Genomic DNA, 24,666 nt, shown 5'->3' on the forward strand with positions numbered 1-24,666 from the left:
TGTCAGTAAGGCCAAAGAGGTGATTGCAGACTTCATGAAATTGAAATCAGGAGAACACATTGCAGATTTCATCAATGGAAAGGGTGTCAAGTTTTATCCTTTGGCCAACATAATGATGTAATTTTCCATTTCAGGGAACTCACACCCCTGGTATTCTCTTCTCACATATACTCTCTGGTTCATCTAGTTGCTCCCTCTTTGTTCATCCTTCTCATTCTCTCACCCTTCCCCTGCCTGGTTTCACCTGGTCATCACCCATTCCCTCAGACAGTTCCACCTAACACCCACCAGCCTCTGTTCCACCTGCTCATATCGCTCTATGCTCAACATCTTTCTTTTTCCCTCTTAGTCCTGATCCAGGATCTCAACCTGAAATGTTGACTTGCCACAATTGCTTCCACAGAACTGCTTGACTCTCTAAGTTAGAAAGAAGAACACAGAATAGTATAGAACAGTATGGGCACTTCAGACTATGATGTTCTCTCGACCTTTTAACCTACTCCACGATCAATCTAACCCTTCCTTCCTAGTAGACCAAACTCTGGAATTCATCCATGTCCCTATTAAAAATTATTTTAAATGTCCCTAATATATCAGTATCAACCACCACCCATGACAGGGCATTTCAGACACTTACCACTCTCTGTGTCAAAAACCTATCTCTGACATCCCCTAAACCTTCCTCCATTCACCTTAAAATGGTGTCCTCTAGTATGAGCCATTGCCACCCTTGTGAAAAGGCACTGGCTGTCTATCTATGCTTCTTATAATCTACTACACCTTTATCAATTTACCTCCCACCTTCCTTTGCTCCAAAGAAAGAAGTCCAAGTTTGCTCAACCTTTCCTTGTATAAAATGCTCTTAAATCCAGGCAGTATTCTGGTAAATCCCCTCGGCATTCTTTCTAGTACTTCCACATACATAATCAGCTGACCAGAAATGAACACAATACTCCATTTGTTGTTTAACAAGATTTTTATAATGTAGCAACATCACCTCACGTCTCTTAAGCCCAATATCTGAACTAACGAAGACCTCCTTGACCAACCTACAAACTTGCATGACAACTTTGTGGGATCTATGTATGTTGTTCATAGATCCCTCTATTCTTGCACACTGCTTAGAATCCTGCTATCAACCCTGTACTCAGCCTTCAAGTTTGACCTTCCAAAGTGTATCACTTCACACTTCTCCAGACTGAACTCCATCTGCAGCTTCTCAGCCCAGCTCTGCATCCTGGCTATGTCCTGTTGTAACCTACAACAACCTTCTGCACTACCCATAACACCACTAACCTTCTGCAAACTTACTAATCCAACCTCCTACTTCATCATCCAAGACACTTATATAAAAAAAATCCCAAAGAGCAGGGATTCCAGAACAGATAACTGTGAAATGCCATTGCTCACTAACTTCCAGGCAGAATTCGCTCCATCTACTACAATCCTTCTGCCTTCTGTAGGCTAACTAATTCCACACAGCCAAGTTTCCATGGATCCCAGGGCATATACCTTCTGGATGAGTTTTCCACAAGGAATCTTGTTCAATGCCTTAGTACGATCCACATACACCACATCCAACCACTCTACCTTCAGCAATTTGTTTCATTTGGGTTCTCTGATTATTCTTGTTTGTTTTTGTTTATTGTGACTTACTTATTTAATTAACTGAACCTAATTCCCCCATCTGCTATCCTGGATTTGTACTGATGTCTCCATAGTGTAAGAAATAAGAACAATTGTCCTTTGGCTTTTTGAGCCTGCTCCGTCATTCATCAAGCCATGGTTGACTTTCCACCTCAATGCCATTTTTCAACACTACTCTCATACTGTGCAGTTTGATTTCCTCAATTGCCAGAAATCATTACATTTATGATGAATGACACAACCTCCACATTCCTTTGAGATAAAGAACATCAAAGGCTTGCCATCCTCTCAATGATGAAACTTCTCTTTATCTCTGTTCTAAATGGCCTTGGAATAGTTCTTAACTTGTTGAAAAGTGGTGTTTTATTACTTCGATAAGCACTCAAATGAGCATTTAAAATCACATAAAATTGACATCTTTCCAGTCAATGGCTTGTGATTTTATCCTCATTTACTAATAAATAGTAATCATCTCCAGGAGGTTCTAGAAACTTAGCAGGCCAGGCAGCATCTATGGAAAAGAGTACAGTTGACTTTTCAGGCCGAGACCCTTCATCAGGACTGGAGAAATAAAGATTTGAGGAGTCAGAGTTAGAAGCGGGCGGAGGGGAGGAAGAAACACAAGATGATAGGTGAAATCGGGAGGGGGGAAAGGTGAAGTAAAGAGCTGGGAAGTTGACCGGTGAAAGAGGTACAGGGCTGGAGAAGGGGGAATCTGATAGGAGAGGATGGAGGTCATGGAAGAAAGAAAAGGGGGAGGAGCACCAGAGGGAGGTGTGGGCAGGTAAGGAGAAAAGGTGAGAGCAGGAATTGGGAGTGGGGAATGAGAGGGTTGGCTCATTACTGGAAGTTTGAGAAATCGATCGAGGCTACTCATATGGAATATAAGGTATTGCTCATACAACCCGAGTATGGCCTCAGTAGAGGAGGCCATGTTGGAATGGGAATGAGAAGAGGAAGTAAAATGCATGGCCACTGGGAGATCCCGCTTTTTCTGGTGGATGGAGTGTGAATGGTCAGCGAAGCAGTCTCACAATCTACGTTGGGTCTCACTGATACAAGGGAGGACACACTGGAGCACCGGATGCAGTAGATGACCCTACAAACTCACAGGTAAAGTGTCGCCTCATCTGGAAGGACTGTTTGGGGCCCTGAATGGTGGTGAGGAAGGTGGTGTAGCGGCAGGTGTAGCACTTGTTCTGCTTACAAGGATAAGTACCGGGAGGGAGATCAGTGGGGAGGGGCGAATAGACAAGGGAGTCGCACAGGGAGCAATCCCTGCAGAGAGCAGGAAATTGGGGGCGGGGGTGGTTGGGAGAGAGATGTGCTTGGTGGTAGGATCCTCTTGGAGATGGCAGAAGTTATGAAAAATTATGTGCTGAACAAGGAGCCTTTGGGGTGGCAGGTGAGGACAAGAGGAACCCTATCCTTAGTGGTGTAGCGGTAGGAGGATGGGGTGAGGGCAGATGTGCTTGAAATGGAAGAGATATAGTTGAGGGCAGCATTGATAGTGGAGGAAGGGAAACCCCTTCCTTAGAAGAAGGAGGATACCTTCTTCGTTCTGGAATGAAAAACGTCATCCTGAGAGCAGATGCAGCAGAGATGTAGATTAGGAGACCCCCTTTGTCGAGCATCTACACTCTGCTCTTCCAGTGTGGCCTCCTGTATATGGGTGAGTACCAATGTAGATTGGGAGACCACTTTGACGAGCACCTACGCTCCATCTGCCAGAAAAAGAGGGACCTCCCAGTAGCCACCCATTTTAATTCCCATTCCGACATGTCAGTCCATGGCCTCCTCTACTGTCATGATGAGGCCACACTCAGGTTGTAGGAGCAATACCTTATATTCTGTAGGGGCAGCCTCCATCCTGGTGGCATGAACATCGATTTCTCAAACTTCCAGTATTGACCCAACCCTCCTTCACCATTCCCCATTCCCATTTCCTGCTCTCACCTTTTTTCCTTACCTGCCCATCACCTCCCTCTGGTGCTCCTCCCCCTTTTCTTTCTTCCATGGCCTCTGTCCTCTCCTATCAGATTCCCCCTTTTCCAGCCAGGTATCCCTTTCACCGGTCAACTTCCCAGCTCTTTACTTCACCCCTCCCCCCTCCCCATTTCATCTTTCCCCTATCATCTTGTATTTCTTCCTCCACTCCACCCACTTCCAACTCTGATTCCTCAAATCTTTATTTCTCTAGTCCTGATGAAAGATGCTGCCTGGCCTGGCTGACCTTCAGCTCGTACAGGAGAGTGAGGAGATAATTGATCGAGTTACTGGGAAGTAGTCACCCCGAAGTTGCAGGAGCTGAGTAGCTGGGTGACTGTCAGGAGAAATGGAATTGTGAATAGGCAGTTAGCACAGAGCACCCCTGTTGCCATTACCCTCAATAATAACTGAGCTGTTCTGGGGATGACCTTCCAGGGGAATGCCATGGTGACCAGGTTACTGGCACCAAGCATAGATAGGTACATGGTGCAGAGGGAGAAGAGGGGAGCAGTAGTGATAGGGAATTCAATAGTCAGAGGAACAGACTGGAGATTCTGTGGATGTGCATGGGACACCCCAATGGTATGTTGCCTCTCAAGTGCCAGGGTCAGGGATGTCTTGCATTTTGGAGGGGGAAGAGGGGAGAGCAGCCAGACGTCTTGGTACATAATTGGTACCAATAACATAGGAAGGAAAAGCAAAGACATCCTGAAGAGAAAATTTAGAGAGCTAGGCAGAAAGCTGAGAAGCAGGACCACCAAGGTGTTAATTTCTGGATTGCTTTGCCCATGCCACGTGCCAGTGAGGGTAGAAACAGGATGACTTGGCAAATGAATGTGTGGCTGAGAAGCTGGTGCAGGGGGCAGGGCTTTAGTTCTTGGATAATTGGGATCGCTTCTGGGGGATGTTTGACCTGTTCAAAATTGACAGGTTGCACCTGAACCCAAGGGGAAACAATATTCTTGTGGGCATGTCCGTTAAAGCTGTAGGATAGGGTATAAACCAATTTGGCAGAGGGGTGGGATGATCTTGTTGCACTTTTACAGATTGTTGGGTATGATGTTGTGGTCATCACTGAATTGTAGGTGAAGGATGGTTGTAGCTGGGAGCTGAATGTCCAAGGTTATACCTTGTATCGGAGGGATAGGAAGGTCGGCAGAGTGGGTGGCCTGGCTTTGCTGGTAAAGAATGGCATCAATTCGGTAGAAAGATCTGACATAGGATCAGAAGATGTTTAATCCTTGTGGATTGAATTAAGAAACTGCAAGGGCAAAAGGACCCTGATGGCAGTTATATACAGGCCTCCCAACACTAGCTGGGCTACGGACCACAGATTGCAGCAGGAAGTAGAAAAGGTGTGTCAAAAGGGCAATGTTATGCTAATCATGGGAAATTTCAACATGCAGATCGATTGAGAAAGTCAGGTTGGAAATGGATCTCAAGAGAGTGAGTTTGTTGAATGTCTATGAGATGGCTTTTTAGAGTAGTTTGTCATTGAGTCTACTAGGGGATCAGCTAATCTGGATTGGGTGTTATGTAATGAACCAGCGGTGATTAGGGAGCTTAAAGTAAAAGATCCCTTAGGAAGTAATAGAGAGAAAATAAACTCTGATGTAGCAGTATTTCAGTGGAGTAAAGGAAATTACAGTGGCATCAGGGAGGATTGGCCAAAGTAAATTGGAAGGAGATGCTGGCAGGGATGATAACAGAGTAGCAATGGTGTGAGTTTCTGGGAAAAATGAGGAAGGTGCAGGATAGATATATTCCAAAAAGGGAAAAATATTCAAATAGCAAATAGTACAACCACGCCTGACAAAGGAAGTTAAAGCTAACACAGAAGTAAAAGAGAGTGCATACAACAAAGCAAAAATTAGTGGGAAGACAGAGGATTGGGAAGCTTTTAAAATCCTACAGAGAGCAACTAAAAGAATCATTTGGAGGAAAAAGAATGCAAGCTAGCAAACGATTTCAAAGTGGATAGTTAAAGCTTTTTCAGATATGTAAAAAATGAGTGGATATTGGACCACTAGAAAATGAGACCTGAGAAGTAATAACGGGGGACAAGGAGATAGCTAAATGAGTATTTTGCATTAGCCTTCACTGTGGAAGACACTAGCAGTGTGCCAGATGTTGAAGGATGCGGGCGAAGAGAAGTGGGTGCAGTTACCATTACAAGAGAGAAGGAGCTCAAAAAGCTGAAAGACCTGAAGGTACATAAGTCTCCCGGACCAGATGAACTGCACCACAGGGTTCTGAAAGAGGTACTGGTAGAGATTGTCAAGGCATTAGAAATTAACTTTTAAAAATCATTGGACTCTGGCATGGTGATAGGGGACTAGAAAATTGCAAATGTCACTCCACTCTTTAAAAAAAGAGAAGAGCAGCAGTAAGTAAATTATAGATCAGTTAGCCTGACCTAGTGGTTAGTAAGATGTTGGAGTCAGTTGTTAAGGATGAGATTATGGAATACTTGGTGACACAGGTGAAGATAGGACAAAATCAGCATGGTTTCCTTAAGAGAAAATCTTGCCTGACAAACCTGTTAGAATTGTTTGAGAAGATTACAGGTAGGATAGATAAAGGGGATGCAGTGGATGTTGTATATTTGGACTTTCAGAAAGCGTTTGACAAGGTGACACACATGAGGCTGCTTACCAGGTTAAAAGCCCATGGTATTACAAGAAAGTTACTGGCATGATTAGAGCATTGGTTAATTGCTAGGAGGCTAGGAATAAATTGATCCTTTTCTGGTTGGCTGCCAGTAACAAGTGGTGTACCGCAAGGGTCACTGTTGGGATCACTTCTTTTTATGCTGTATCTCAATGATTTAGATAATGGAATAGATGGCTTTGTGCCAAGTTTGTAGATGATATGAAGATTGGTGGAGGGGCAGTTGTGTTGAGGAAACAGGTGGGCTGCAGAAGGACTTAGACAGATTAGGAGAATGGGCAAGAGAGTGGCAGAAGCAATACAATGTTGGAAAATGTGTGGTCATGCACACTGGTAGTAGAAATCAATGTGAAGACTATTTTCTAAATGGTTGAAAATCCAAAAATCTGATATGCAAAGGGTCTTGGGAGTCCTTGTGAGAACACCCTGAAGGTTAACTTGCAGGTAGAGTTTGTGGTGAGGAAGGCAAATACCATGTTGGCATTCATTTCAAGAGGTCTAGAATAAAGAGCAGGGATGTGATGCTGAGGCTTTACAAGGCACTTGGGTATTGTGAACAGTTTTGGGCTCACATCTAAGAAAAGATGTGCTGGCATTGAGAGGGTTCAAAGGAAGTTCATAAGGATAATTCTGGGAATGAAGGGGTTATCATACGAGGACATTTGGTAACCCTGGGTCTGTACTTGCTTGAATTTAGAAGGATAAGGGGGGGATCTCATTGAAACCTTTCGAATGTTGAAAGGCCTAGACAGAGCAGATGTGGAAAGGATGTTTCTCATGGTGGAAGAGTCTAGGACAAGAGGGCACAGCCTCAGGATAGAGGGGTATTCATTTACAACAGAGATGCAGGGAAATTTTTTTTACCCAGAGGGTGAATTTGTAGAATTTATTACCACAGGCAGCTGTGGAGGCCAGATTGTTGGGGGTATTCAAGACAGAGCTAAATAGGTTCTTGATTGGACATGGCATCAAAGGTTATGGGGAGAAGGTTGGGGAGTGGGGCTGAGGAGGGGAAAATTAGATCAGCCATGATTGAATGGTGGAGCAGACTCGATGGGCCAAATGGCTTAGTTCTAATCCAATGTCTTATGGTCTCTTAGGGACTAAAGGGACAATCTGTGCATGGTGCTGAGGGGTGTTGGTGAGGTCCTAATTGAATACTTGCTTCCTGTATTCACCAAGAACAAGGACATGGAGAAATCAAAAGTTCAGATTTGATGACATTCATTGTCTGCACTGTATAGCTATTAAGAAGGGGGAGGTACAGATAACCTGAAATGCATAAGGATGGAATAATCCCCAGGGACAGATGAGATCTATCCCACAATGCTATGGGAAACAAGGGAGCTTGATGGAGATTTCTGCTTCATAGTTTATCACAGGCAAGGTACCAGAATACTGGAGAATACCTAATGGCATTCTTTTATTTAGGAAGGTCAGCAAGCATAAGTTGGATGACTACAGGCTGGAGAGTATTATGTCAGTGATAGGGAAACTATTGTAGAAAATTCAAAGCAACAGGGGATTCCTGCCTCACTAATTTGATAGTTTTTTTTTGAGGAAGTAACAAGGGGATTTATGAAGCTGGCTGCAGATATTGTCTATATGGACTTTAATAAGGCACTTGATAAGATTACAGATGGAAGGTGGATCAGAATGTGAGTGCATGGGATCCAAGATGGGCTGGCCACTTAGACCCAAAATTGGCTTGATGGTAAAGAGGCAGCAGTGGAAGAATAATATTCTGATAGTACTCTGTGTACTGGGGGATCAGTGCTAAGGCAATTGCTGTTTGTGAAATATATTAATGACCTGGATGTAAATGTAGAAGGTACGATTAGCAAGTTTGTGGATTACATGAAAATTAGTGGGGCAGAGTAGCTGGGCACTAATGAGGAGAGAGGCTAGGCATTGAAGTCCATAGTTCCCTGAAGGTGACAGCACCGGTCGATAGGGTGATGTAAATGTCACATGCTAAGCTTGCTTGCAAAGAATGGAGCACAGAATTTATGAGTTGGAACGTTTTGCTACAACTTTACAAACACCAGTTCGGCCACACTTGTACAGTTCATTTTGCCACTCTATAAGAATGATGTCATGATGCAGGGGAATTCACCAGGCTGGTTTCTGGAATGGAGGACTTAGATACGAAGGTAGACTGGATAGACTGCGGCAGAGGAGACTAAGTGATTGAAATATATAAGGCATTGTTAGAGTCGATATTCAAAATATTTTTCTCTTGGTAGGAGTATCAAAAATAAAGGTAATAGGTTTAAGGTGAGTGGAAGGAGGTTTTAACGAGAATCTGAAGATAAGTTTGTTTTCACATAGTGTGGTTGATACCTGAACATGCTGCTAGAGGGAATGGTGGAATTAGAAACAATCATGACACTTAAGAGACATTTAGACAGGCACTTGAATAAGCAAGATATTGAAGGATATAGTTTTGACATGGCAGAAAGAGATGTGTTATTAGGCCAAAGGTCAGCGTGGATGTATAGAGTAAAGATATCATTTCTCTGTTGTATGACAATGTATTATTATTTTTGCATAATAAAGATTATTGACAAAAACAATAATCCAAAAGCTGACATGGAATGTTTAGTTTGTAACCAATGTAACATTTCATATACTGTGCTTCCTAACAATATTCATGGCCATGTCCTTTGGCTCCAAAACACATGTGTTTTAACAATACTGTTGGCATGATCAGGAGTAAACAGAAGTGTTGTAAATAGGAAAGAACCACAGCAAATAGAGATTTATTTCTTTCACTGAGAAAATGATGGAAACTGTTGGGAAGGCAGATTAATTTAGTGGTGGCATCGAGGTCCAGCTTTCAGAAATTAATCAAGAGTAATTCATGAAATAAAGAAACTCTTAGATGGAAGGAAAAGCTGCATGGAACCTTACTTTTAGTCACAAAAGGAGGGAGGAGGAGGAGAAGTGAGAACAGAAGAGTGGGAAATAGAGGGAGTGACTCAAAGGCCCTTTCGGCTTGAATGGGCATGAATCACTGGTTGAGTAAGAAGAAAGATATATCAAAACTACTCAGAAAATCGCAGTCAGAATATCTGTAGTTGGAATGGAGAAACTGGGAGAATAGAATGGGGTCTTTACAGTAATTAGATGCAAGGAGGTGAAGGAATAAATATTAACTGGCACAGCTGCCATGCTCGCTTTTCGCAAAATAAAGGGATACTTCACTGCAAGATCATTTAATTTGCATGTGCATGGAAATATCACACCATCCATACAAGGCTCAATTATAAGACATTAAAATAGTGAATGTGCTGAACATGTATGCAAAGGATTTCTTGCACCTGTTAAATTGCCCAATAGACTGACATGATTTCTGCCTATGCATCTGGTGGTAGTCCCTCAGTTATGTCCATTTATTATCCAAGTATCCCAATTAAAATTATACACCAATGTACTTTTCCACCAACCTCAAAGATAAATTATCCCGATACATATATTGCAGCACGTGCAGATATGTTGCTGAAAATACATAGATGCTTATTTTAATTGGCATTATTTGGGAAGCTGTAAAACTACTGAAAAATATGAACATTGTACCACCTATAATCTGACTACAACTGAGCTCTCATGAAGTTTCAGCACAGTTTTAGATTTGTATTTGCAATAAATGGTCACCTGGTTTTCATTTGGCAAGCTATGATACACTTATTTGAAATTGCTTTTTGTTAACTCTACGGTTTTCAAAACTTTTACATATTGTGATTAATTCAGAAAAACATGTTTTATAGCCTTAAGAACAAAAGGATTTTTTGAGATGCCCTTGGTTTTATCATAATTTGTAATATGAGTCAATATTTACTGTAAACTACCAAAGACAGAAACAGCTCTTACACATTAATGCTTACTGTTAGAATTATGGAAAAAAAGATCTTAATACTCATTTTAAAACCAGTAAATTTTGCAATAAAACAATTACACTTCGAAGCAATCAAAACTGCAGAACTGAGATTAGTATTACTTTACCTCAGATAGCTGCAGTTATCTAAAAAAATTGCAACACAGTATCTGTATAGATTCCCAACGGGGTTGGTACTGCACCCCAAGGGGTGACCATGTATCCCAATGGGGTGTTAGGGAAAATAGAAGTCATTGGAGGTCATTCAAGATTCTTAGGGGAGAGGCGGTAAGTGGCACCCTAACTTGAGGCACAAGACCTGACTGATCATGCCGTCATTAACTTCTGATAGGGATTCCCAATTTGTGTTATTTTAAAAATTTTAACTTAGCCCTGGTTAACGATGGATAAGTACATACAGAACAATCTCTGAGTCTGAAGGTGGTGAAGCCTTGAATTCTAATGCTGCCAAGAATCAGAAACTACAGAAAGTGCATCAATACAATATTACAGAGCTGAGTGTGGTTTAATTCCATTCCCATTCGATCAGCAACACCCCATGTGTCATACTTGTAATACTGTACTGTCTAGTAAAGCCATGAAACTATCAAGACTGCAGGAACACTTCAGTAAAAGAAACCCTGAAAAGACTACTTATGGCATTACTCAGTTCCAGAAGAAGCATTTACAAAGTGTTGCACACTCAAGTCATTTGCCAGGAAAGTCAAAAATGACCTTGATAGTGGTCTCATTGCTTCTTATAACATTTCCAAAATGATAGCAAAGTGTGGAAAATCTCATACAATTGGTGAAAGATTAATAATGCCCGCTGTATCAGAAGTGCTCACCACTGTTCTCAAAATGGATACCAGTATTTTAAAATCAATTCCTCTGTGTAATAACTCTGTAGCTCATTGAATTGATGAAGACACTATCAATTATACACCTCTATCAAAATCGCCTCTCATCCTCCTTTGATCCAAAGAGGCAAACCCCAGCATGCTTAACCTTTCCTCATAAGACATGCTCTCTCATCCAGGAAACATTTTGTTAAATCTCCTCAGCACCCAATCTAAACTTTCCATATCCTTCCTATAATGAGGTCAGCAGAATTGAACAAAATACTCCATGTGTGGCCTAACAAGTTTTATACAGGTGCAACATTAACTCACAGTTTTTGAACTCAATCCCCCGACAGATGAGGCCCAACACACTATACACCTTCTTATCAACACTATTAATCTACCATGGACTCCGAGATCCCTCCGTTCCTCCATACCACTAAGATTTTGCCATTAATTTTGTATTCTTCCTTCAAGTTTGACCTTCCAAAGTGTATCAATTCACACTTTTCTGGTCTGAAATCTATCTCAACCAAGCATCCTGTCTATCTCCAATGTAAATTATGACAACCTTCCACACTATCCACACCACCACCAACTTTCGTGTCATCTGCAGACATATAACCCATGCTTCCAGTTCCTCATCCATTTGGAATTGTGTAACACTGTGGAACACCAATGGACATGTACCTCCAGGAAGAATATGCTCCATCTACTACCACCTACTGACTTCTGTGGGGAAGTCAATTTTGAGTTCAAGCAGCCAATTTTCCCAGGTTTCCCTGTCTACTAACTTCCTGAACAAGTCTGCCATGGTACCTTGTTTAAAGCTTTGCTAAAATCCATATATACCACAACCACCGCTTTAACTTCATCAAGTTTTTTTCACTTCGTCGTAGAAGTCAATCAGGCTCGTGAGGCATGACCTGCCCCTCAAAAAGCAATGCTGACTATTCCCATTCAGTCTATGCTTCTCCAAATGCACATAAATCCTATCACTAAGAATCCTCTTTAATAATTTGCCCAGCCCTGATGTAAGACTCACTGGTCCATAACACCCAGAATGATACCTATTACCTTTCTTGAAGAAAGGAATCAAATTTGCTTCCCTCCAATCCTCTGGTATTTCCCTTGTGGCCAGTGAGGACACAAAGATCATCGACAAAGACACAGCAATTTCTCCCCTTGCATCCCATAGTAACCTGGGGTATAACCCATCCAACCCCAGGGACTTATCTAACTTAATATTTTTCAAAAGTTCTAGCACATCCCCTTTCTTAACCTCGACATGTTTCAGCACATTAGGCTGTACTACGCTGACCACATTCATCAAGGTCCCTCTCAATGGTGAATACTGAAAGAAAGTATCCATTAAGGATCTCTGTTATCTCCACCAACTGCAGGCACAGTTCTCCTCTTGTACCCCTGATTGGTCCTACCTCACTCGAGTCCCCCTGTTCTTGACGTACATGTAGAATACTTCAGGGTTTTTCATAATCCTACTCGCCAAGACGTTCTCATATCTCCTTCTTGCTCTCCTGTCTCTCCTTAAGCCTTTTCCTGGCTACCTTATAACTCTCAAGAGCCCTGTCTGGTCTTTGTTACCTATATTTCCTTCTTCCTCTTGACTAGACATTCCTCTTCTCTTGTCTACCATGGTTCTTTCTCTCTTCCACCTTTTCCCTGCCTCAATAGGACGAAGTTAACCAAAGCCTCATACAAGTGCCTCCCTAAACAACCTCCACATATCTGTGGTACAATTTCCTGAGAATATTTGTTCCCAAACTACACTCCCAATTTCCTGTCGAATAACATCATAATTCACCCTCACCCTACACTTTCCTACACCATCTGCTCCTATCCCTGTCCAAGTCTATACATCAAGGAATCGTGATCAATGTCTCCCAGCAACCTCTCATTCAGCAAAACCGAAGAGCTGACTATTGCCTACAGGAGGAAGGAGCCAAAGGTACATGAACCTTTCCTCATTAGGGATCGGAAGTCAGTAAGTTTAAATTCCTTGACGTTACCATATCAGAGGATCTATCCTTTGCCCAGTACCTAAGTGCCATCATAAATAATGCACTACAGAGCCATTAGTTTCTTAGATGCATGCATCGATTCTGCATGTCATCTAAAATTTTGACTAACTTCTAGAGATGCATGTTGGGCAGTATCCTAACTGGTTGCATTGTAGCCTTGTAACGAAAAAGCCCTCGCCACTATTGAGTGTTTTTACAAGGAGCACTAACACAAGAAAACAGCATCCATCATCAAAGACTTCCACAATTCAGGCCAGGCTCTCTTCTCAGTACCTACCATCAGGTAGGAGGTAAAGAAGTCTTAGGTCCCACATCCCTTAGACCACAAGACTAATTTGGAGGAGAATTTGGCCATTTGGCTTATTGAGTTTGCTCCTTCATTTCATCATGGCTGATTTATCATTCCTCTCTGCCTCATTTTCCTGAACCTTTGATGACTTTACTAATCAAGAACCTATCAACTTCCATGTTAAATATACACAATAATTTGGCCCCATATTCCCCTGTGGCAATGAATTCCACAGATTCGCCATCCTTTGGCTAAAGAAAATCCTCCTCATTTCTGTTCTGGAGACATACTTCTATTCTGAGACTGTGCCTTTGGTTCTAGACTCCCCCATTATAGGAAACAGCTTCTCCACATGCACTCTAATCTAGGCCTTACAATATTTGACATGTTTCAATGAGATCCCCCCCCCCCCTCATTTTTCTAAATTCTTGTAAGTACAGGCCCAAAGCCATCAAATGCTCCTCATGTGTTAACCTTTTCATTCCTGGGATTATTCTTGTGAACCTTCTCCCAACCCTCTCCAATGCCAGTACAACCTTTCTTATTTAAGGGATCCAAAACAGCTCACAATTCTCCAAGTGCAGGCTGATCAACACCCTATAAAGCCTCATCGTTATAACCTTACTTCTATATTCTAGTCCTCTTGAAATGAATACTAACATTACATTTGCCTTCCTTACCACTGACAACTTGCAGGTTAACCTTTAGGGAATTTGTATCACAACTCCCAAGTCCATTTGCACTTCTGATTTCTGAATTTTCTCTCCATTTAGAAAATAGTCTACTCCCTTATTCTTCCTACCAAAGCATATGACCACGCACTTCCCTGCACTGTATTCCATCTGCAACTTTTTTTCCCAATACTCCAAACCTGTCTTTCTGCTTCCTCCACACTACCTGCTCCTCCACCTATCTTCATATCATCTACAAACTTGGCCTCAAAGCCATCAATTTCATCATCCAAATCATTTTCCCATTGCATGAAAAGAAGTGGTCCCAGCAACAACCTCTGCAGAACTCCACTAGTTACCAGTAGCTAACAGAAAAGGCCCCCTTTATTTGCACTCCAGCAGTCAGCTAATCTTCAATCCAAGAGAGTATCTTTCCTGTAATACTATATAGGCTCTTACCATTGTTAGGAGCCATTTGTGCTGTCAAAGGCCTTCTGAAAATCCAAGTAAACAACATCCACTGACTCTCCTTCATCTATCTTGCCTGTTATTTTCTCTAAGTATTCAACAGATTTGTCATGCAAAATCTCCCCTTAAAGAAACCATGCTGATTTTAACTTACTTTATCATGTGCCTCCAAGTACCCCAAAAGCATATCATTAATAATGGTCTCCAACATCTTCCCAACCACTTAGGTCAGGCTAACTACCCTATAGTTACCTTTCTTTTGCCTCCCTTCCTTCTTAAAAAGTGGAGAGATATTTGCAATTTTCCAGTCCTCTAGAACCATTCCAGAATCTAAAGATTATTGAATGATCACTACTAATGTCTCCATAATCTCTCTGGTTGAGGCAAAGCTACTACCCTTAAGCCATCAGTCTTCTGAACTTCACTCCCCGGAACTTTGAAATGATTCCACACCTACAGATTCTCTTTCAAACTCTCTACAAGTCATGTTCTCAGTATGTACACACATATATTCTTTATTTCCACAATTTGTTTTCTTTTGCACATTAGATGTTTGTCAATATTTATTTACTGTATGTATACTGTAGATATTGATAAATACTATTGCATTTCTTTATTTTCCTGTAAACGCCTGCTAAGAAAATGAATCTGAATAGAGTATATGGTGGCAAATAAATATTTGGTATTTCCTTTGACTTTGACAGATGTCACCTGATCAGCTTCATTGCCTAGTACTAAGATGGCTAGTATGGCTTGTAGCTGGCCTCCCTACATATTGTGTCAGGAATTCTTCCTGGACACACCTAGCAAAATCCGCCCCATCTAAGCCTTTTGCACTTAGAAAGTGCCAATCAATATCATGGAAGTTGACGTCACCCATGACAACAGCCCTGTTATTTTTGCACCTTTATATAATCCACCTACCAATCTGCTCCTCAATGTTGCTATTGGGCTATAGGATAGCCCCAATATAGTGATTATACCCTTCCTGTTTCTGACTCACCCCCTCTCCACCTCCCACTGACTCAGTCCCTCCTCAGTGTTCTCCCTTTCTGCAGCTATACGACTATCCCGGAATAGCAATGCCACTCCCCCACCTCTTTTACCTCTTTCCCTGTCCCTCCTGAAACATCTAAACCCTGGAACATCCAGCAGTCATTCCTGCCCTTGTGACAGCCAACTCACTGCAATTCCCACAACATTAGAGAAACATAGACAACCTAAAGCACAATGCAGGCCCTTGGGCCCACTAAGTTGTGCCAAACATGTCCCTACCGTAGAAATTACCATAGAAAGCTTACTCATAGCCCTATATTTTTCTAAGCTCCTTGTAGCTATCCAAAAGTCTCTTAAAAAACCCTATCGTATCCGTCTCCACCACCGTTGCCGGCAGCCCATTCCACGCACTCAACACTCTCTGCGTAAAAAAACCTACCCCTGACTTCTCCTCTGTACCTACTCCCAAGCACCTTAAACCTGTGCCCTCTTGTGGCAGCCATTTCAGCCCTGGGAAAAAGCTTCTGACTATCCACACAATCAATGCTTCTCATCATCTCATACACCTCTATCAGGTCACCTCTCATCCTCCATCGCTCCAAGGATAAAAGGCCGAGTTCACTCAACCTGTTTTTATAAGGCATGCTCCCCAATCCAGGTAATGTCCTAGTAAATCTTCTCTGCATTCTTTCTATGGTTTCCACATCCTTCCTGTAGTGAGGCGGCCAGAACTGAGCAAGTGGGGTCTAACCAGATTACTATATAGTTGCAACATTACCTCTCGGCTCCTAAATTCAATTGCACGATTGATGAAGGCCAACACACCATACACCTCCTTAACTACTGAGTCAACCTGCGCAGTGCTTTGAGTGTACTATGGACTTGGACCCCCAAAATCCCTCTGATCCTCCACACTGCCAAGGGTGGTACCATTAATACTATATTCTGCCCTCATATTTGACCTACCAAAATGAACCACCTCACATGTCTGGGTTGAAATCCATCTGCCACTTCTCAGCCCAGTTTTGCATCCTGCCAATGTCCCACTGCAACCTCTGACAGCCCTCTACACTATCCACAACACCCCCAACCTTTGTGTCATCAGCAAACTTACTAACCCATCCCTCCACTTCCTCATCCAGGTCTTTTATAAAAATCACGAGCAATAAGAGTCCCAGAAAAGATCCCTGAGGCACACCACTGGTCACCGACCTCCATGCAGAATATGACCCGCCTACAACTACTCTTTGCCTTCTGTGGGCAAACCAATTCTGGATCCACAAAGCAATATCCTCCTGGATCCAATGCCTCCTTACTTTCTCAAGAAGCCATGTTTGGGGTACCTTATCAAATACCTTGCTGAAATCCATATACACTACATCTACTGCTCTACCTTCATCAATGTGTTTAGTCACTTACTCAAAAAAAACAATAAGGCTCGTAAGGTACGACCTGCCCTTGACAAAGTCATGCTGACTATTCCTAATCATATTATACCTCCTCCAAATGTTAATAAATCCTGGCTCTCAGGATCTTCTCCATCAACTTACCAACCACTGAAGTAAGACTCACTGGTCTATAATTTCCTGGGCTATCTCTACTCCTTTTCTTGAATAAGGGAACAACATCCGCAACCCTCCAATCCTCCGGAATCTCTCCCATCCCCATTGATGATGCAAAGATCATTGCCAGAGGCTCAGCAATCTCCTCCCTCAACTCCCACAGTAGCCTGGGGTACATCTCATCCGGTCCCGGCAACTTATCCAACTTGATGCTTTCCAAAAGCTCCAGCACATCCTCTTTCTTAATATCTACATGCACAAGCTTTTCAGTCCGCTGCAAGTATTCACTATGATCACCAAGATCCTTTTCCATAGTGAATACTGAAGTAAAGTATTCATTAACTACATCTGCTATTTCCTCTGATTCCATACACACTTCCCCGCTGTCACACTTGATAGGACCTATTCTTTTATGTCTTATCCTCTTGCTCTTCACATACTTGGAGAATGACTTGGGGTTTTCCTTAATCCTGCCTGCAAAGGCCTTCTCATGGCCCCTTCTGGTTCTCCTAAATTCCTTCTTAAGCTCCTTCCTGTTAGCCTTATAATCTTCTAGATCTCTAATATTACCTAGCTCTCTGAACCTTTCGTAAGCTTTTTTTTCTTCTTGATTAGATTTATTACAGCCTTTGTACACCACGGTTCCTGTACCCTACCATAACTTCCATCTCATTGGAACGTACCTATGCAAAAGTCCACACAAATATCCCCTGAACATTTGCCACATTCCTTCCATACTTTTCCCTGAGAACATCTGTTCTCAATTTAAGCTTCCAAGTTCCTGCCTGATAGCCTCATAATTCCCCTTACTCCAATTAAACACTTCTCTAACTCGTCTGTTCCTATCGCTCTCCAATGCTATTGTAAAGGAGATAGAATTATGATCACCATTTCCAAAATGCTCTCCCACTAAGAGATCTGACACCTGACCAGGTTCATTTCCCAATACCAAATCAGGTACAGCCTCTCCTCTTGTAGGTTTATCTACAAATTGTGTCAAGAAACCTTCCTGAACACACCTAACAAACTCCACCCCATCTAAACCCCTTGCTCTAGGGAGATGACAATCGATATTTGGGAAATTACATAACTCTGTTATTATTACACCTTTCCAGGATCTGTTTCCCTAACTGCTCCTCGATATCCCTGTTACTATTGGGTGGCCTACAAAAAACACCCAGTAGAGTTATTGACCCCTTCCTGTTCCTAACCTCCACCCACAGAGACTCCATAGAAAATCCCTCCATGGCGTCCACCTTTTCTGCAGCCATGACACTATCTCTGATCAACAGTGCCACAGCCCCACCTCTTTTGCCTCTCTCCCTGTCCTTTCTGAAACATCTAAAACCCGGTACTTGAAGTAACCATTCCTGTCCCTGAGCCATCCAAGTCTCTGTAATGGCCACCACATCATAGCTTTAAGCGCTCATCCACGCACTAGACTCATCCACTTTGTTCATAATACTCTTCACATTAAAATAGACACATCTCAAACCGTCGGTCTGAGTGCGTCCCTTCTCTATCGCCTGCCTATCCTCCCTCTTGCACTGTCTCCGAGATTTCTCTATTTGTGAACCAACTGCCTCTCCCCCAGTCTCTTCAGTTTGGTGCCCACTCCCCAACAATTCTAGTTTAAACTCTCCCCAGTAGCCTTAACAAACCTCCCCACCAGGATATTGGTCCCCTTGGGATTCAAGTGCAATCCATCCTTTTTGTCACACCTGCCTGCAAAAGAGGTCCCAATGATCCAGAAATCTAAATCCCTGCCTCTACTCCAATCCCTCAACCACGCATTTATTCTCCACCTCATTTTATTCCTATACTCACTGTCACATGGCACAGGTAGTAATCCCAAGATGACTACCTTTGCGGTCCTGCTTCTCAACTTCACAACAATTACAGTTCAATGTAGTGACCCATGCTCTCAGTTCATACGTCCATATCTATTTATATACTGGAACCAAATTATTTTCAGCCATTCATTGCTCAGCAAGTGCTTTCATAAAAATGAAACTGATCAGGAACAGTGATATGAAATATGTTGGTTATGTTTATTGCTATTAGTACTCTATTAATACTCTTCTCAAATGTAATTGCATTATCTTGTATGAGTAGTAGAAACTGGATTGAAATAAATAAGGAAAAACTATGGGGAAAATAATTCTTGACGTAGTGATGAAATAGGAAAAGTCAACAAAATACAGAAATGTAAGATTTCAAAACTGTTTCATCGTATCTCAACTTTCTTGCCATACATATTCAGTAAAGTTGATTAGGAGAGGGGTTAATTGGGATGTGATGATTAGGATAAGAAGAGCATATTTGGAATGCACGGTAGTGATTATCCATAATGATAATCATAGTGATAATCCATAGTGATTATCCAAGAATATCTATATGTGATTGTTGGTCACAGTGACACATCCCAATCCAAGGGTGCAGGGTTTTGAAGATATGGATAAGAAGGTAAATGAAAAGAGCCTGCATTTAGCTGCTGCACTTTCCACATCATATGAAAAGACCCTGGTAGATTCTTCCTCTACCAACTCCATATTCATGATTGTTTGAATATTCAAAAAACTATGTCTCACCCTCAACAATTTATTCTTCAGTTTTTCACATTTTTTCCAGGCATGAGGGGTAGCCATGGGCTTCCACATAGGTCCCAGTAATGCCTGCCTTTTCATTGGCTACGTAGAAGAGTCCATATTCCAAGTCTTCCTCTGTAATGCTCCTCAACTCTTCCTCCACTACACTGACGACTACATTGGGCCTGCTTCATGCTCCCATGCTGGGCTCACCTCCACCCTCATCTCCACTGAGGGCCCCAAACAGGTGAGGCAACATTTCACTGGTGAATCTGCTGGGGTTGCCATGTGCTCCCAATGAAGCCTCCTCTATGTTGATGAGACCCATCGTAAATTGGAGGACCGCTTTGTCGAACACCTCCATCCACCAGTAGCAGAACTTCACAGTCCAAACATTTTAATTCCCATTCCCATTCCCGTTCTGATATGTCGGTCCTTATATTCCATCTTTGTAGCCTCTAACCTGACGGCATGAATACCAATTTCTCCTTCCGGTAAAAAAAATTCTCTCCTCCTCTCCCCTCTTCTTCCAAACCCCAATCTGGCCTCTTACCTCTTCTCACCTGCCTATCACGTCCCCCGGGTCCCCTCCTCCTTCTCTATCTTCTAATGGTCCACTCTCCTCTCCTATCAAATTCCTTCATCTCCAGCCCTTTACCTTTCCTATCCACCTGGCTCCACCTTCACCTTCTAGCTATCCACCTTCACTTCCTCCCACCTTTTTATTCTGGCATCTTCCCCCTTCCTTTCCAGTCCTGAAGAAAGGTTCTGGCCCAAAACATCAACTGTTCATTTATTTCTGCAGATCTGCCTAACTTGCTGAGTTCCTCCAGCATTTTGTATGTGTTGCCTTGGGTTTCCAATGTCTGCAAAATTTCTTGTGTTTATAATCTTTTTAAGCTTCTCTGAACCCTCTTCACACCCACAAACACTGACATACAGTATTGCACTTGATCCTCTCATCTAAATCATTCACAAAGATTATGAACAACTGGAGTTCTAACACCTAACCCTCTGGGAACTCAACTACAACCACCTGACACATTAACCATCCCTATGCTTTCACATATGCTGCTTATCCTATTGCGTTCCTCCAGGAAGTTTGTTTTTTGGCTCTCGTGAATAACTTATTTATTCCTTATCTGTTTTCTGCACATTAAACAATCCTCAGTCCATGTTAGCATATTACCCCCAGTCCATTTTGTTTGAATTTTGTAACCTCAACCCCTTATTAAAGTTGAACTAGTCATTTTTATTGTTGTTTGGCTATTCTGATATAATGTCTTCATTCTCAGAGCTTGACTGGGCTTTGTCAGTAAATTTTGACAGTTTTATCATAATAAAGCAATGCGAGAAATACTAACTGTAATAAGTGCTAAAATACTGTAGGCTGAAAATACAGCAGTATATATGAATTTAAGTAAAATTAACGGGAAGTGCTTGCCTACCATGATGAGTAAACAACCTGTTTCCCCACACACAAGGTATGGATTCCTATTTCATTGTAAAAAGTTTTATGAAATATCATCATCTGTTAAAGTGACAACAATGAATGTGTTTCATTTCAAACAAGAGAAAATCTGCAGATACTGGAAACCCAAAGCAACACACACAGAATGGTGGAGGTGCTCAGCAGGCAGGCAGCAACTATCGAAAAGAGTAAACAATCGACTTGAAAGACTGATGAAGTATCTCAGCCTGAAATGTCAACTGTTCACTCTTCTATACATGCTGCCTGGCCTGCTGAGTTCCTTCAGCAATTTTTGTGTCATTTCGACACCAACATCATTTTGAGGTTTTGTGGGTTGAGGCACTTAGGGTCAAAATTACTTTTAAATGAGCATCAGTGGCTACAAAGCCCACCTTAACAATTCTCTTTTACATTGTTTTGGCTGATTTCACATACAATGTGCTAAAAAATTCGGTACACACTCTACTCCAAATATTTTAAGGTGGGACCAAGCAACCTTTTTGCCTTCTTTTACCAGTGATTATTCAGGTGTGAACATATTGGGATTTAGATGGGGATGGTAGATCCAATTCAACCATTTTCAGTTTCACCAAACAATGCAGCCAGGAAGAAAAGTATCAGCCAAGATTTTAACTGTTGGAGATTACACAGAAGTAGCTACCTGTCTGTTTAAATCTCAATTTCTTTTTCACAGCCCTGGCAGTAGAGTGGAATCTGTCAAGATCACTGCTTGTTTCCAGGAATCCAAAGAAAACCTATTAACAGGATAACTGAGATGGGGATTGCTGTGTGTGGAAAGACAGTATTCAGAAAAGGGAATAACTGAGTAATTCTTATAAAGCATAGAAGGAGTCCTGTTGTTCTTACAAGTAACTTGTGTCCAAAAACAGTTCATCTTGGTCTCCTATGGCCATATGCTGTCTGGTTGTTTGTAGTCCATTTGCACTTTAACTTAAGCCTCTGGTCTTCAAAATCCAGGAGTGGCTTGAACCTAATTCAGCAGAAAACAGGCCATTTGGCCCATGATGTTTTGCTGACCTTTTAACTTACCTCAAAATCACTTCCCCCACCACCCCCCCCCACATAGCTCTCCATTTTTTTTCATCCATGTGCATAACCTACATTCTCTTAAACATCCCTAATGTATTTGCCTCCAGCATTATTCCTGGCAGTGTGATTCATGCACTCGCCACACTCTGTATAAAACAACTCTCCTATACCTTTTTTTGATCACCATAAAAGTATGTCCTCTCATATTAGTCATATCACCCTGGGAAAAAGATTAAAAGCCTCAAATTATCGAAGTAGAAGTCTCTCCACTTCCATTGTAGCAGTTGAACTCACATGAACATTTGCAAATTCACTGCTTTCTATACTCATAACTGTCCTCAAAACATCTTTTCTATCTACTCTGCTAGTTCTTCATACCATCATGTACATTTAGCTAAGATATCTCATTATTATTTAAAAAGGATATATTAAGACATTTTTGCAAGAGCTGCTGGCATGCTGCACCAAATCTGAAGGTATACAACAAATAGGTTTGAGTGTAGAAGTGGTAATCATGTCTGTTCATGCCAATAAAGTAAACATCACACCTCTTTATGGTCCAACCTTGCACCATAAAAACATTAGCAATCATGCCAGCAATGGAAAACAAAATTGTCCTGAAACATTAGTCTTATAAATATCTAAATTTAATCTATAATAATCAAAAGAAAAAGTCCAGATGAGTAAAGTCCTTTCATCTTATCGCACAGTCGTCTAACTCCCATTGTGACATTTAGCTGTTTTGAAATTACCTTAATATTTTGGCTTCTCGCAACCTGCCTACAGAAAATAAATTGGAGTGGACTCAGTGTGGCAGAAGGCAACTGGTTGAGGTAAATAAATAATAATTTACACCATTCTTCACTACAGAAGAAGAAGATGTTGTTGAAGTCTCAATAATCTAAGTTGTAGCTGAAGTACTGGATGTGCTTAAATTTGATTGGTGAAGTACCATAAATACTAGCCATGTTCAAAGAGATTAAATCACCTGGATACATACAAGAGTGCTGAGGGAAGTAAGGGCGGAAATTAAAGAGGCCTCAGCTATAATCTTCTGAAAATTTCAGAAGTTCCACCAATCTTCAAAACCAACACGAGGGATAACCTGAATAATGACAAACACTTGGCCTTGGAGATAGTTTGAGAGAAAAAATAGACCCATAACTACCTTCTGCTCAGATGGGTGTGACTGATTAGAAGATGGCAACACAAATTTGTTAAATATATACTGGGTCCAACAAAGGTGAGGTTTGTTGAGAGAATTTTTTTTTTTGAAGTGACTTCAAAAAGGCAGCCACATCATTGTCATTAGGGTTGAGGAATAAAAAAGGGATAAGTTGCTAAATCATAAATAGCAATGAAAGGTTGATTTTTGGACAGAAAGAAGCATATGGTGGATTTACTTGGGGATTGATACTGGGGGCATTGCTTTTGTTAACATTGATTGATTTACAGAGGCAGCGCAGAAAGGCCCTCCCACATGTTTAACATTAGCCTAATCACAGGACAACTTACAATAACGAATTAACCTAGAAACTGATGCGTCTTTGGACAGTGGGAGGAAATGGGAGCACCGGAGGAATCCCACGCAGTCATGGGGAGAATGAACAAACTCCTTACAGACAGCGCTCAAAATGAAATCTGAACTACGATGCCGCAAGCTGTAGTGGTGTCACACTAACCACTTCACTACTGTGCTGCTCCATGGCTTGAATTTAGCTAGCTTGAAATCAATAGTTTGATTTTAGGTGTAAATTTTCAAATTTGCAGACGGCTCTAAACAGACAGACAGACATACTTTATTGATCCTAAGGGAAATTGGGTTTCATTACAGCTGCACCAACCAAGAATAATGAAGAAATATAGCAATATAAAACCATAAATAATTAAATAATAAGTTAATCATGCTGAGTGGAAATAAGTCCAGGACCAGCCTATTGGCTCAGGGTGTCTGACACTCCAAGGGAGGAGTTGTAAGGTTTGATGGCCACAGGTAGGAATGACTTCCTATGACGCTCAGTGTTACATCTCAGTGAAATGAGTCTCTGGCTGAATGTACTACTGTGCCTAACCAGTACATTATGCCATGCAACTTAGACAGCATCCTCTTTTCAGACACCACCCTCAGAGAGTCCAGTTCCACCCCCACAACATCACTGGCCTTACAAATAAGTTTGTTGATTCTGTTGGTGTCTGCTACCCTTAGCCTGCTGCCCCAGCACACAACAGCAAACATAATAGCACTGGCCACCACAGCCTCACAGAACATCCTCAGCATCGTCCGGCAGATGTTAAAGGACCTCAGTCTCCTCAGGAAATAGAGGTGGCTCTGACCCTTCTTGTAGACAGCCTCAGTGTTCTTCGACCAGTCCAGTTTATTGTCCATTCGTATCCCCAGGTATTTGTAATCCTCTACCATGTCCACACTGACCCCTTGGATGGAAACAGGGATCACCGTTGCCTTAGCCCTCCTCAGGTCCACCACCAGCTCCTTAGTCTTTTTC

The 24,666-nt window shown here is 41.9% G+C and overlaps 1 protein-coding gene across 1 annotated transcript in view; it reads right to left on the reverse strand.

The window, feature by feature from the left end:
• Positions 1-24,666, reverse strand: part of si:dkey-256h2.1 (uncharacterized protein LOC337520 homolog) — a 192,968-nt gene that overhangs the window by 36,353 nt on the left and 131,949 nt on the right. The window lies entirely within an intron of this gene.

Source organism: Hypanus sabinus, chromosome 6 (assembly GCF_030144855.1).
Source record: "Hypanus sabinus isolate sHypSab1 chromosome 6, sHypSab1.hap1, whole genome shotgun sequence".
Lineage (NCBI taxonomy): Eukaryota > Metazoa > Chordata > Chondrichthyes > Myliobatiformes > Dasyatidae > Hypanus > Hypanus sabinus.